The following is a 12,248-nucleotide window of genomic DNA, read 5'->3' as shown; positions in this document are numbered from 1 at the left end:
CCTAGCCCTGCCCCTCACCCACGTTCCCCCAAACCTCACAGGGGGCCCCCCTCATGCCCAAGCCCCTCTCCACCCTGGAGAGGATGAATTGTGAGTGTCTGAAGTACCTCAACTCACAATAAATGAAGCTGATAGTTAAAAGGTTTGGTTTTCAGGCCCCGTCAAAAAGTCTGTGACGGATAAACAACAAGGTCCTACTGCATAGCACAAGGAACCGTAGTCAATATCCTGTGATAAACCATGACGGAGGGACTTCCCTGGGGGCGCAGTGGTTAAGAATCCGCCTGCCAATGCAGGGCACACGGGTTCAAGCCCTGGTCTGGGAAGATCCCACGTGCCATGGAGCAACTAAGCCCGTACGCCACAGCTACTGAGCCTGCGCTCTAGAGCCTGTGAGCCACAACTACTGAGCCCGTGCGCCACACTACTGAAACCCGCGTGCCTAGAGCCTGTGCTCCACAAGAGAAGCCACTGCAATGAAGAGTAGCCCCCGCTCGCTGCAACTAGAGAAAGCCCGCGTGCAGCAACGAAGACCCAACACAGCCATAAATAAATAAATAAATAAGCATTTCTAAAAAATAAATAAAATGGTTACAATGGTCAATTTTATTAAAAAAATAATATGAAAAAGAATCTATATGCATAACTGAATCACTTTGCTGTACAGCAGAAATTAACACAACACTGTAAATCAACTATAATTCAATTAAAAAAAAAAAGTCCAAGACACACTGACCTCCTTGGCCCTACCAGTTCCCCCACCTCCAGACAGATCACTCTGGACCACGCCCTCGCCTTCCTCTAACTGCCTCCTTATCACCTCGCTTTTGACTCATCCCTCCTCTCCATCCCCACTGCCCCTCCCCAGCCCATCTGACCCCTGGGCCCTCCTCCCTGCCCTTCCGGTCCCCACACCTTCAACCAGAGCACCCTCTACCTGCTCCTCTAACCATCCCCCCCCACAAGACAGAGCTCCTCCAAACCTGAACCCCCCAGCCCAGACCCACATCCACCTGCCCTACGCCCCCAACCCTTCACTCTTCAGGTCCCAGCTCAGGCCCTTCTCACCTGGAAGGGGGGCCCAGCCAGCCGCACAGCACCTGTGGAGACCTGGTGCCCTCTCACCAGGAGAGCACGGCCTCTGGCCTGGCCCCCCGGCCCCTCAGTCACAGACACGCCCTCCTGGGCTGGGGACTCCCCAGGCAGGGCAGGGAGCACCTCTCCCACCAAAGGTGCTGGGTGAGGGGGAGGCCTGAGGTACCGCAGGGTGACTCCAGGACGATCCTCCTCTGTCACAACTGCCCCCCATGCGGGAGCTGGCAGCGGGGGAGCTCTTAACGCTGCAAATGAGGCAGAAACAGGAGGAAACAGGGCTAACCACAGGGAGGATGGGAGTGCACAGGGCACACGACGGACTCCCTGGCAGCAGGAGTGGACAGAACCAGAGTCACGTCAGTCAGAGCCTCACTACACACCAGAGGGGTTGAGGACAGCCCTGGCCTGATGGGGGAGGGGAAGGGAAGGCTGCTTGACTCCATCCTCTCTGAGGCAACTGGGCACCTGATGTGCCTGCCCACCCAGAAGGAGAGACTGGGGCTCCTCTGCACCCAGAAGTAGCAGCCCAGGAGAACAGGGACCTGACACTGCCCTCTCCCTAGGCGGCCCCTGCAATGGAAAGCCAGTGATCAGCAGGCCCCTTGCTGCTGGCACCTGAAAAGAGGAAGCTCCTGTGTTGGTTGGGTGGAGGTGACCAGATGGGCGGGGCAGGGGCTGGAAAGGAAAAGAGGGAGAGAGGGAGACGGGGGACCAGCCCCACAGGCTCTGGCCTCCAGTTTGATGTGGGACCTCAGCCTCCCCGACTCTATAACCAGACAACAGAAAGGAAAGACTCTCACTCACAGGGAACATTCTAACCTACTTATCTGACCCTGCCATCCCTGCTTAGAAAGACAAAAGGCCATGGTTATGGAGTGCTTCCCATCTACCAGGCGCTGTGCCAAACCTGCTACATGGATTGTTTCATATAATCCTCATGACAATTTGGAAAGTGGATGGTTTAAACCTGACTTTACAGATGAGGAAGAAACTGAGCCTCAGAGAGGTTCAGTAAGTTGCCCAAGATCACACAAGAGCCCCTCCTTCCACTCCGTCTCCCCAGAGGGGAGAGTGTGGAGACCAGGAGCAGGGAAGTCAGGCAGGAGAGGGGAGGGAGGATGAGTGTGGGCTGAGAAGGGCCTTGAAGACCACACTAAGACACTCAGCCTCACTGTCCAGACAAGAGGAAGCCATGAAGGGCAGCAGGGTGCGTGGGGTGGCAGGGAGGCACGCAGACAGGGGTCCTACTGCTGTGAGACTTAAGAATTCACATAACTTCTCTGAGTCTCAGTTTCATCATCTGTATAATGGGCTTGTGGGGAATAAATGTATGCCTTCAAAACAGATCCCAGGGACTTCCCTGGTTGCGCAGTGGGTAAGAATCCGCCTGCCAATGCAGAAGGCAGGGGTTTGATCCCTGGTCCGGGAAGATCCCACATGCCGCGAAGCAACTAAGCCCGTGCACCAGAACTACTGAGCCTGCACTCTAAAGCCTGCGTGCCACAACTACTGAGTCTGCGTGCCACAATTACTGAAGCCTGCGCACCTATAGCCCATGCTCCGCAACAAGAGAAGCCACTGCAATGAGAAGTCGGTGCACCACGACGAAGAGTAGCCCCCACTCGCCGCAACTAGAGAAAGCCCTCGTGCAGCAACAAAGATTCAACACAGCCAAAAATAAATAAATAAGTGAATTTAAGAAAACAAAAAACAAAAACAGATCCCAACCTACCAGTTCTCACCCTCCAGTGACTTCCAACCTCCCTCAGAGTAAAGCCAAAGCCAGGACAAGGCCCGCCAGTCCTGCATGGTCTGTGCCTGCCTCGCTGTTATTCCAAGTGCTCCTGCCTCAGGGCTGGGCCCCGAGCTCCCTCTGCCTGAAATGCTCTTCCAGACACCTGCATGACTCACTCCCATACTTTTTCCAGCGCCCTCTCAAATGCACGGCACGGCCTTCCTTCCTGACCACTCTGCCTAAAGAGGTGGCCCCCATCAGTCCCTCTCTCCTGACCCCATGTCATTTTTCGACACCCCCCTTATTTCTAGCGGACACTGTATTATATGTTTATTTGTTCATTGTCAGTCTCCTCAACCAGAGTATGGGGCACTGTCTCATTCATGGCTCTATCCCCAGTGGTAGAAGTGTCTGGCCACTGGGGGCATGGGTGAAAGGACGTCTACGGAGGCATGGCTCGCCCTGGTCAGGAGCTTGAGACAGGGCCCGTGACACGGGTAGGGTGAGGGACAATCGGGTGAGGTAGGTGCCAAGGTTCAAGGTTCACGTCCAGAGGTCTAGGAGCGAAAGCTTCAACTCTGAGACTCCTGGCACCCTCCGTGGCTGGGCCTGCCCCTTCTCTCCACCTCTGTGGCTACCCCTGCCACTTCCTGCTGTGCTGGCCCGATAAATACTGCTGGGGGAGCCCTCACCCACACAGGGCAAGTCCTGTTCCCCAGAGCAGGTGAAAACCACCCCAGACTTCCAGAAATCTCTGAGACCAATCCCCCCCTCCCTGGCCTGCCTAACCCTCCCACGGCTCCCCATTACCCAGCGGGGCTCAAAGGGCCTCCACCCTCTGGGTCTGGCCACTTATTCCCCCTTTCCAGGTTCATTCCCTCCACCCTCACCGCTGGACACTTGACCTCCAGGACTTTGCTCATCGGGCTCCCTCCGCCTAGAACATCTTTCTCTACCTTGCCCTTCAAGTTCAAGTGTCACCTGCTCTAGGCAGCAGTTTCTGGCTCCCACGGTCACAGCCTGGGTCACACTGGTATGCCACTATCTGTCGCTGTGTCACACACACACACATTCTTTCTCGCCCCAGCCTTGGCTGGGTGCTCCCTGAAGGCAGGACTGGGGTCTGATTTCCCTGCATCCCCAGCTACCAGCCCAGCGTTGGCAGACAGTGAATATCTACTGCTTGAATGAAATCTCCCAATTTTACACGTGAAAAGCAAGGAGCCCAAGCAAGTGATGACTTGTCCAAGGTCACACTGCAATCAGTGGCCAGAGCGTGGCTAGAACCTAGCCTCTAGCCCCCCAGGACCAGGTGCCTCCCATTCTGCTCGTGCCCACCAGTTAGAGCTCCAGCCTCCTGCCTGCCAGACCCCAGCCCCGCCTTCTCCTAGCTCCCCACATGCCCAAGCACCTGCTCCTTAGGCATTCTGGAACATCCTAATCTAATCCCCCCGCTTCCAGAAGGGGAAAGTGGGCCCCAGAAAGGGATAAGAACCCAACCAGGGCCACACGAGTCAGTACAGGACCCAGGCCCCCCAGCCTGAGCACCCCATCCCCTTCCTCTAGCTTATTCCTTGGAAGAACTAAGAGGGGGAGGTCCCCTCAGGTGACCTCAGAGACACTGGAGTAACCCTCCATCTCCAAGTGGCTAGGCCAGCCCTGTATTGAGAAAGGTGGGTTTTCAGGTCACAGGCAGTAAAGGAAGAGGAGTGTTTTGTCACGTCCTGGAACAGAACCACTAGAACCATTAGATACTCCCTGGATCTTTGGCCTCCCTAGACTTAGCTATCCATCTTTAGAGCTAAGAAGGAGACAGCAAGAGGAACAGCCGCAGTCTGAGGGAAAAGGTAGGACTTTAGCTGAGGCTCTGGCACCCCTTTCCCAAGCAAGAGAGACTCCACCCCAAAGCTGTCCTGCTGTCATCTGGCAAAGCTCAGGGAGGCCCTTTCTCCCCATCAGGCCAGGGCCTCTGGAAACACATTTTAGCTGCAGAACTACACCACGGCCCGCTTGGGTGAAGGTCCCCACTGAAGTGGGTAAAAGCTTCACCCAGCTCACACATCAAGGGGTGCCGAGCCAGGTACCTCCTACCCCAACCCACTGGGACGTGGAATGCTGATCGCACCCAAACAAAGGAAAAAGCACAGGTCCTCCAAGGAGGTTTCTGGGCCTGAGAGCACACACATGCACACACAGGAACACGCACGGCGTCCCCCCCAGAGGTATGTGCAGCAGAAAGGAACTCACCCAGCCAGGAAGTCTTCCAAGAGGAGGGCACCTCCCTTGTGGGGAGGGAACAGCCCTCTTCCCCATGAGGCAGCTCCCGCTCCCATGCCCAGGGCCCTTTGAGGGCAACTGCTGTGCCCACAGGCCCACATGGGCACCGGAAGGACCTGGAGAGGCACTGTGAATTACTAGAATGCCCTCAGCCAAGGTCCAGTCTCCCTGCCCCCTGAGGAGGGTCAGGGCCTCCCCTGGGGCTCCCGGGCCCAGGTCTCTGTCCACCACCCCTCAGAGTCCTTGAGCCTGGCTTTGACACTCCAAAGCTGGACCTGGGCCTGCTGAGCCACATTCCATGCCGGCCCTGAGAGGAACTGGTTCGCCCGGCAGTACAGCCCAGGCTTTGCTCTGTGACCCAGTCAGCCACCAGCCCTCCCTGGGCCTCCTCCCAATCCCATCCTGGCATCCAGGACAGCGCCACCCCCAACGAATGAAGAGGAGGCCTGGCCCCTGTCTGTCTCCTCCCCACCCCCATTAAGCTGGCTATCTCTTCTGCTACCACCTAGTCCATTCCAGAACCTGGTTCTCAGATTTCCTGAAAGGTGTATGTCAACGGGGTGTCTGCTGGGAGTGGTGGGTGCAAAGGGCATGAAGAGCCTCCCCCCCAGCACCACCACCAAGCAGCCCCAAGAAACTCTCCAGGCCTTGTCTGTCTGGCACCAGCTGGCCAAAGGTGTGGCACAGGGCTCACAGCCTTAACTCAGGATCCACGCAGCCCAACTGGAAGCTTTGCAGGTTCTTGGCACCTCGAATTTCGGAAATTTGGAAGCTGGGGATCTTTGGCACATAAAACCCTAGAATCCTTGATCCCCAATGCCCACAGTCTCAAGACTCAGAATCCTAAAATCCCAGCTGCCCAATGTGGGGAGAGGGAGTGTCGGAGTGGAGAGGGATGGAGAAGCCCTTCCCCGGCCCCCCCTTACCTGCGCTGTTTGGTTTCTGTCCTGACCTGTCCACACCTGGGGGCTGGGGGCTTGGGATGCCCCAGGTGCTGCTGCTTCCTGCTCCCTCCCTGAAGCTCCAGGGAAGCTGAGTCCATGACCAACCCAAGGCCTCTCACTGAACCAGAGACTGGGGACAGACCATGAGCTCCTGACTCCAGGCCTGATTATAGGCAGAGCCCTGGCCCCAGCATTATGGTGGGAAGGAGGGGAGGGAAGGAGAGAAGGGGATGCCCAGGGACAGGGGAGGAAGGTGGCAGAGGAGACCCAGGCACCTGTGGGGGAGGGGAGCAACACGAAGCAGTAGCTTAGCCCTGCTACCGCTACCCTTGTCCTAGGGCCTGACCCACACCAGCACTGGCCTGGCCAGAAGGAGGGAGGGCGGGGCCAGGGTCCCCCAAAGGCCCTGGGAAGCTGAGATTCCAGGTGTGACCTCCAGTTCCCTGCCCTGGGAATGGGGACAGAGGAGTGGCTGTGAGAGGTCCCAATTGTCCTCACAATCTTTTGCTCTCACAACAATGGAAACAATGAGGAGGAGGAAGATTTTGCCACATTTCTCCCTCCCAGTGGGGAGGGGGGATGCTCTCTGACCCCTGAATCTTCCTCTGGACCCCACTGGCCATGAGCATCACACTCTTGGCCACAGCTGGGCTCTGCTTCTTGGCCTCTTAGCTCTGCAACCATGTTCCCCAGGTTTGTTCGTTCAGTCACCGACACCCAGCTGTACCAAACCCCAGGCGCCTTGAGAGGAATCAGTTTCCTGGTTTGGCCAGAGAGAAAGACTTGGACACTGTGACAAGGCAAGGTGAGCAGTATCTGAAGGAAGCTCAGGGCTTCAGAGGCCCAGGAGGCCCTGACCAGGCAGGGAGGTAGAGTGCAGGCCTCAGAGCCCCCTCCCTTGGTGCCAGTCCCAGCTCTCCCTTTCCTCAGCTGAAAGACTCTAGGCAAGTCACTTAACTTCTACTGACCTCAGTTTCCTCAGCAGTAAAAAGGAGAACCACTGTACTCAACAAAGTCCAAACTGGACAGGACAGGACAGGAAGAGTGGGCAGGAGCTGCTCATCCTAGGGCTGGGCCCCTGGGGGCTAAGACTTGACAGAAGCCAGTCCAGCCTGCGAGCAGGCATCCCATCCTCACAGCGCGTCACCAGTAATGTCACCTGCCCTGGCGGCCCTCCAGTCCCTGCCTGCCACCCCGACTGGGAGGTCCCAGAGAAGGACAGGGTTTGGATCTTGTCTGCCTGCAGTGTCTCCCAGTGCTCAGGGTTCTCACTGTGAAGCTAGAGAAATTCAGACTCCCAGCTCTTCTATATAATAAATGATCTGAGGAAAATTACTTAACTTCTCGAGGCCTCAGTTTCTTCACCTGTAAAATGGGAACAGGCCTACCCCATACGACTATTGTTGAGGATTAAATGAAATCAGTACATAAAATGTTTAGCACAGTGTCTGGCACATAGTAAGCTTCCAAAAAAACAGTCGCTACTGCTACTATTATTACTACTATTAAATAATAATTTTGTTATTGAATTGGTCACTTAACTCCACATCCCCTCCCAGCGACTCTGATTGTCTCAATGGTCTGGGACAGACGCCCTGTTTATGGGACAGAATCTTTTTTCCCTTCTGAACTATGTTCCAAAGGATGAGACAGAGAGAAATTCCACAGGAAGGTCATGTGGAAGACCAGCCATGCACTGCCCTCCCTCCCTGCCACCCCAGGCCATCCCTGAACCTGAGGTCACCTGCCTTCTGGGGCTGAGACTGTCCTCTCCAGAACCCTGATTGGAATCTACAGGTCTGTGGGCCTGACAGTGGGGGGGGGGGGGGGGGGGGCTAGGTGAACAAGATGTCCTCTCTGATCAGGGCTGGGGATACTGGTGTTGAGTCCCTGAGCTCCACTGGGACTGTACTTGTAGGGGATCTCTGAGGGCCTCCCCACACCCTCCTGCTGTTCAGACCCTTGGTGCAGAGCCCCTTCCTGAAACATGAAGTGCCCCTCCATGCAGGGCTATGGAGGGGGAAGAGTCCAGCCTGACAGAGACCAGAGGAGGGGGTGACAGGGGCCGCCTAAAGGACTGGACTCTGCTCCTAAGGGAGGGCCGGGTCTGCATGGCTGGGGTCACACTCTGCTCGAGGCTGCCTTGGCCACCACCCAGGGGAAAGCCCCTGAGTGGGACCCTGGACTGCGCTCAAGGAGTGACGTCAGGCTGGGGGAGGGGAAGTCAGGCCAAAGGAAGCAAACAAATGCCTGGGTCCTGATCCTGCCTCTACCACTTAATTTGCCATGATCTTGCACAAGTTACTTAACCTCTCTGTGCCTCAGTTTCCTTATCTGTAGAATGGTGCCTAACTTCTAGGCTTGTTGGGAGGATGCAACTGGTTAACATTCCTAATAGTGCCCACAGAGGTGCTGTGTGCATGTTTGCTGGCGTCATTCTCGCTGATATTATTACTCAGCTCTCTCCGAGGCTGTTTCTTCCCCTGTCTTACTGGAGGATGACCCTCGTCTCATGGAATGATGTAAAGTTAAATAAATTAACAAATGTGCAGTGTCAGGCACACCGTAGGTATTCAAACCAAGTAGAGGTCCCTCCCTTTCCCTTTCTTCTCCCCAAGAGGGCCCAGACTAGGAGTCGGGTCAGTCCTGACCCCCACTAGGGCTTGCTGTGTGATCCTGGTCTGAGCTCTGGTCCCTGGCCTCAGTCTCCTCATCTACGAGAAAAGGTTCTGGGCCAAGTGATCTCTGTACATGGTCATATCTGCTTCAGCCTCCCTCCCACCTCCGTTCCCTCCTTTCCTTCTCCATTTCCAATTCATGTCCTACTGCACCCCCTCCTGCTGCAACAGAACCCTTGGGACCCTAAAGTGGGGTGGCGGGGACAGCTGGTGGGTAAGGGGTACCAGCCTTCAAGCAGTCCAGGGCCCATCTCAGGCCCCCAAGGGTTAAGATCCAGAGTGAAGGACAGGGGGCCAGGGTCAGTGCTGGACAGACGGGCCTGCAGCCCAGGCCCTGCAGCCCAGGTCCTGCCTCCCCTCCCCCCATCCTGGGAACAGAGGCCACTTGTTTGGGCATCAGCTGGCTGGCTTTGAGCTTGGCCAAAGGGAGAGTGGGGTGGGGAGGGGAGAGGGCCCCCAGAGAGTGGAGGGGACTCCCCTCTGTCCTAGGGCTTTGTACTAGTCTAGTCCCCAACTAGCCCCTAGGACTCTCAGAGGCCCCTTACCCCTCTGAAGTGACCCCTTCCCCCCAGGTTCTCCCTTTTCTTCATTCAAACACTCACTGCTGGGGGAAGGAATTAGACTCAGGCCCAATTCTTGCTCCAGCAGTCTCTCTTTGGAGCATGGGGCCAGGGCTTATCACCCAACCCAGCAGATGGAGAACTGGAGAGGTTTGGGAACTTACAGTCACATAGTGTTTGGTGGCTGCACAGGGACCATCCCAGGTCCCAGTCATCCCCATGGTTCTGCAGTCCCCTTCCCCACAGAGCTCCAAGGAGACCCTTCCTAAGTGGTGCCCTACACAGCACTCACTGAAAGGCTAGGCAGGAGAAGGCCCACCTCTTAAGACCCAAAGGACCTGGGAGGTTTGGAAGAGGAGAAAACTTCTGTAGGGTAGGGGGGAGGACAAGCAACCTGCACAAAGAGCTGAGGCGTGATGTGTGGAAAGGCATGGCTGGAGTCCAAGAGATGGTGGGGGTGAGGCTGGGGCTGACTGGGGAGGCCTGAATGCCCCAACGAAGCCTGGAAGCAATCTGCCCACTTCCACCTCACAGTTGTCAGGGCTCTGCCTGGGACAACCCCCTCTTGCCCTATTCCAGTGAGCAAGCAGCAAATGGGAAGACAGGATTCCCCAAGCCAGGGTCTGGACAACCCTCAACCAGCCACGGGACCAGGGGATTGGTTCTCTCTACACTCTACCCCTGCTACCCATTCCAGCCACTTCCATCTCCTTGCCGTTCCTCAAACACACCATGCAAGTTCCTGCCTCTGCACAAGCTTTACCCTCCTCTGAGGGTCCTTATCCTTGTGAACTACCACTTAACTGCCAAGGCCCATTCCAACCATCTCCTCCTTCCTGAGCCTCCAAGAGTCCCAGTGCCTGATTCCATCCCAGTACCTGTCTGCACCTGTCTTCTGACTCCGCAGGGCTCCTTCTACCCTGTAATGAGCTTGCTGGGAGGTCTCTCCTAGCCTGGACACTCTGCTCTCCGAGGACAGGTATCCTGGGTGCCTCTGTCTGGACCTTGCTCGGCAAACAGTCAAATCCTTCTCTGAGTATCTCCATATATCTGTCCAACCCTGCAGCCCTGGGGACTGGGGAAGGCTCCCCAGTACAGGAGCTTTGGGGGAGTGAGGGTGCATATGCCAGATACCGACCAGAGTTCCCCAGCACTAAAAACCACCCCCTGGAGATCTGGGACCAAACGCCCACCCCATGTCCTCAGGCTGCACTCGGAGTCTGCTCTCTCCAGTCCCAATAACCCCACTCCTGGCTTGACCCCATTCAGTGAACACACACCTTCTTTTTCCAGCAACTGGGCCAGGTAGGGGCTCTTGGGAAGCCATGCCCCCAATTACTGGTGGGGGAATTGAGGCGCAGAGCCCGGAAGTAGTCTGCCCAAGATCAGTGGAGCCCCAGGTCCAGCGCATAAGGTCATACGAACTTGCAGACCGGTAAGGGTCTCCGCAGTCAACGAAGTGGGAGCCTTCATTTCACAGATGAGAAAATCAAGGTGCCCGAGGGCGAGTTGGCTCCGGAACGTCAGAGACTTCACGCCAAAGGGCTGAAGGCTGGAAGCCCCCTGTCCCGCCGGTTCGCCCTCCTCCCTACCGTCTCTAGCCCGACCGCGCATCCTCCAGAGGCGACCCCATCACCACCACCAGTCAGAACAGACGACGTGACCCAGAGAAACGCCCGCGGAAGTAGTCGCCGGGCGCAGAGTCGCCGCGCGGCCTCGGCGTTCCCTTCTGCGGAATGGGGAAACTCCTGGCCACACCTGGCCAAGGGGCAGCGTACGGGGAGGGCCCGGCAGCCGCACTGACCTGTTCTGAGCGAAGACTCCACGCGGGGACGCGGGGACGCGGGGTCCCGGGGCCACCACTGACGCTGGTGCAGCCAACTCGCGGCCACAGGCCGGGCGCGCCCACCCTGCCGGGCGCTTCCGCCCGCCCCACGTGACGCCCCGGGGAGGGGAGGACCGGGAAGGGGGCAGGGACACGCCCCCTTTCCAGGGACCCGCCCCCTTCCCGGCCACGCCTAGTCAGGGTGTTCGAGTCCTCTGGCCTGGCCCGCCTTGCGGACAGGTTGATCTTTGCGTCTCTCCTGTCCCTCTCGCTGCTCACAGGTCCGTCTCCGTCTCCTGCGGCTCCGGTCTACCTCCACCACACCCGCCCTCTGAGTCTTCATCTCTTCCTGAGTCTCTCTGCCTCTTGCCGCCCCTCTCCCTGGGAGGGACAAGCCACAAACCGCCCCACCCACAGAGCGGAAAGGGGCAGTTGGAAGCTGGAAGACCAGTCCCTGACCTCCTCCTCCAGGAAGTCCTTACCCACTTCATTCTTCGAGAAAATCCTACTTCTCTCCCTGGGCCCACATCTCTCAGGAGCAGGGTGGTGGGGAAGATTCTAGTCAGAGGGCCCAAGGATTCCTTGGCTTTATAAAGGTGGCAGCCTGAGGTCCTGGCTGCCAGGCAACTTCCCTGGCCTAGAGAATGGGAGATTTCCACCCATCCTGCCAGCATACACACAGATGAGGGTCGAGGGTCTGGGGTTTGGCAGGCATTCCTAGGTCCTGTGTCCAGGGCTGAGATTGGGTGTCATTAATTTGAGTACCTACTACATGCCAAGCCCAGTGCTGGGCAACTTATTCCTTTCATCTCAATCTGCCTGAAGGTGAAAAATCATCACCCCAGGATATAGATTAGGAAATGAGGCTCCAAAGAAGTTCCAGGGCTTGCCCAAAGTTACAAAGCCAGTATTGGGTAAACTGGCCAAGTCCTGATGAGTTACAGAATGTCCTGCCTACCCCTACTGGACATTCACCCTGCCCCTCTAGGAAAAAGTAGACTCCAAGTGTCTTCCTGACAGGCAAAGTTAAGTCACTTACCGGGAGAGGGTAAGGCCAGAACTTGGGGAGAACTTCCGGCTCAAAATTCATATGGGGTACAAAAACACTGGAGAGGGGTGGAGCACGGGGCCCTC

General features: G+C 56.9%; 1 protein-coding gene across 9 annotated transcripts in view; it reads right to left on the bottom strand.

The window, feature by feature from the left end:
• The window catches only part of ARAP1 (ArfGAP with RhoGAP domain, ankyrin repeat and PH domain 1), a 71,481-nt gene extending 60,270 nt beyond the window's left edge, over nt 1-11,211 (bottom strand). For all 9 annotated transcript variants that reach the window (XR_003791521.1, XM_029208838.1, XM_029208845.1 and 6 more), the window contains exon 1: nt 11,094-11,211. The gene's annotated coding sequence lies outside the window, so the exon portion shown is untranslated. The remainder of the gene's footprint in view (nt 1-11,093) is intronic.
• Between the last annotated feature and the right edge of the window lie 1,037 nt (nt 11,212-12,248).

Source organism: Monodon monoceros, unplaced genomic scaffold (assembly GCF_005190385.1).
Source record: "Monodon monoceros isolate NGI ecotype Baffin Bay Population unplaced genomic scaffold, NGI_Narwhal_1 Super_Scaffold_7, whole genome shotgun sequence".
NCBI classification, from domain to species: Eukaryota; Metazoa; Chordata; class Mammalia; order Artiodactyla; family Monodontidae; genus Monodon; species Monodon monoceros.
The sequence above is the reverse complement of the archived record's forward strand: the minus strand, read 5'-3'. Positions and strand labels throughout refer to the sequence as shown.